We start from the raw sequence: 2,830 nt of genomic DNA on the forward strand, positions 1-2,830 counted from the left end.
CGTTCGGTTGCGAAGAGCGTCGGAGTGTTTGTTCTTCAGTTGATGTTGCTGCACGATTTGAAGTTGGGACGCGCGTTGTTTCTGGATTTGTATTGTTCAATCCTTGACCCGTTGTTTGGTCTTGAGATGTCGTATTACGGAATCTGGCAGAAGAGTTCCAGTTAGTAGATGATGATCTACTTTGCCTTTCAAACGATGCCGCACGACGATGGGCTTCTGCAACTGTGTTGGGATCAATTTGTTCCAATGCATTCTGAAGTTGGGGCCGTAAACCGCCGATAAAGCGTGACACTAGCTGAATTTCTCTGTCATGAATTTCATTACGTGTCATAAGCGAATAGAATTCTTCTGCATATTCGTCCACCGTACAAGATCCTTGCCGTAAATTTTGTAACCTTGTAAACATAGTTCGGTCAAAATTATAAGGTAAAAAGGTTTTGCGCAACTTCTTCTTCAGTTTCTCCCATGTCGCAATCTTCGGTTTCCCTTCACGAGCACGAGTTGATTTCAGTTGTAACCACCATGAAGCTTCTTGACCACGAAACTTTGTTGCAACAAGGGCAACTTGTCTATTAGCAAAAAACTGAACTGGAAGAGGTAGGGGCCAAGGTCACGGCCAGTGACAGAGCCTGAGACCTGCCAGTGTTGGAGGAAGAAGTCCACCAGTGCGCGGGTGTTCTGCGCCGTGGGGTTTTTGACCATTGGACCACGATCCCAGTTACGAGGCCGATTGACTTGTGCTTGAAGAGGAGCAAACGGATTCTCGTCGTCCCTATCCTCATCGTCTTCAATAACATGCTCGTCGCGTCGTTGGTGTTGATGTGGTTGCTGGTGTTGACCTATTGTTGTCAAAACTTCTTGTAAAGTCCGTTGTAACGACTCATGAGACTGCTGAATCGAGGTATGCATGTTAATCTGCATCTCCTGTAATGTCCTTCGTAATTCAACCCAGTCATCTTGGTTAAGACTCTTTCTGATGGAGCGGAAGGGATAGATGGAAAGCTTGAGTCTCACGTTCCCGGAAAGCTAGAGAAACAAGTTAGGTTTCTGGTTTTCTCCACGAAAATCAGAAAAGAGGCTCTGTTTTGCTACACGAAAAACAGAGGTTTGAGGTTTGCAAGAATACACTTCTTGTAAAAACTCGGTTGCAATAAAACTCTTTATTAATTCAATCAATCGTGTCTCTTACAAACCTTTAGAGCACTATTTATAAGAAAGCCAAGCCTAAGAAATAAGAAAATAAACTTATCTAGGAAAAGGAAAACTTAAAGAAAAGTAGAACGTAAAGAGAAAAGGAAAACATTTGTTCCTTATCGAACAAGGAAAAGGAGGACGTGTTCGTTAAGGTTAGGATGCGCTGCATCACTTTCGCTTTTCTTTCCCTTTTATTATTTTTGATTTTAAAATTTGAGTAACTAGGTGTTTTGCCCGCACATGCGGGCATAATTCTTTTATAAATACTTATTAATAAATGTACAGTTATTTAAAAGATCAAAAAAATTAAATCAAATATTAATTTAACTATTTTTAATTTATCATTTTCTTAATTTTCTAACTTGTATTAATTTAAAACATTATTTGGATGACAACAGTAATATTTTTTATTTTAAAATATGTTGTTATCTTTAACCATGTTTTTACTATATTAATTTATAAAAAAATATCTAATTAATAAATAAATATATAATTGTTAATATAAAGCGATGCTATTAAGCCAAATTTTTGGAATTACCAAAACCTACAAAATCTCAAAATAAATCAAAAGCACAAGAATATTTAACCCATGCCAACTTTACATATTATATTAATTAAATTAATTAAAACTATTGATATTAGTATAATTATACTGTGAAATATCTCCCATAATAACTGAATAAACACTCAATCAGACCAACCTTGTTGAGAAACAAAACATTAATATGTAATGTATAAGATAAGAACATTTTCTATATATTGTTATATTCATTTCTAAATTTTCAACTTTAATAACAAATAAATGTTATTATTTCAACTGAATAATAAGAATAAGAATAAAAATGAAAATACCATGACAAAAAAATCACGTTAAATAAACAAATACAAATCAAATTTATTGTTATTGATTATATACTCTTTTAGTACTTTAATACCAAAATAAATTTAATAATTTAGAAAACTATGCCATGAAATATTAAGTTTACAAACAAATATAAATTATTATTTTTGTTATTCTATAAACTAATTTTAATATTTTAGTATAATGATTCTAATTATTATATGTGTATATATACTAATAATTATATCAAAATTGGCAAATAAAAAAAAAGATGTAGATAAACACAAAATAAATATATAGAAATGTCTTTTTTTTCCAACACGTTTTTCATTATTTTTTGAGATAGTATTTATAATATTTATGTGGATTATACATGTAATTATCATTATATTTTCAAAACTTTTGATTATTACTATTATAAAATATTTATTTAAATTATTATGACTATTGATTATTAATAATGATATTATATAATTATTTCTAAAATCATAGTGAAATTGACAAGTAAACTATTTTTTTTTTTGGCAAAGACAAGTAAACTAATTCACTTCACAAATAATATTATAGATTTCTTCTGACCCAGTTATATTTAGGGATGGCAATTGGTACTTTAGCCCGCGGGCCTAACCCGTAAAGTCCCACTGCGGGGCGGGCTTGGGCTTACATATCTTAGGCCCGAGATATTGCGGGTCTTGCGGGTTGGTTAATTTTGGGTATGGGCCAATGCGGGGCGGGTCGACGCGGGTTTGCGGGGCATTTGGGACCCGCATGTCTTCTTCACCAGAGACGTTTGGC

The sequence above is a fragment of the Brassica oleracea genome, chromosome C2 (genome assembly GCF_000695525.1).
Source record: "Brassica oleracea var. oleracea cultivar TO1000 chromosome C2, BOL, whole genome shotgun sequence".
In the NCBI taxonomy this organism is placed as follows: domain Eukaryota; kingdom Viridiplantae; phylum Streptophyta; class Magnoliopsida; order Brassicales; family Brassicaceae; genus Brassica; species Brassica oleracea.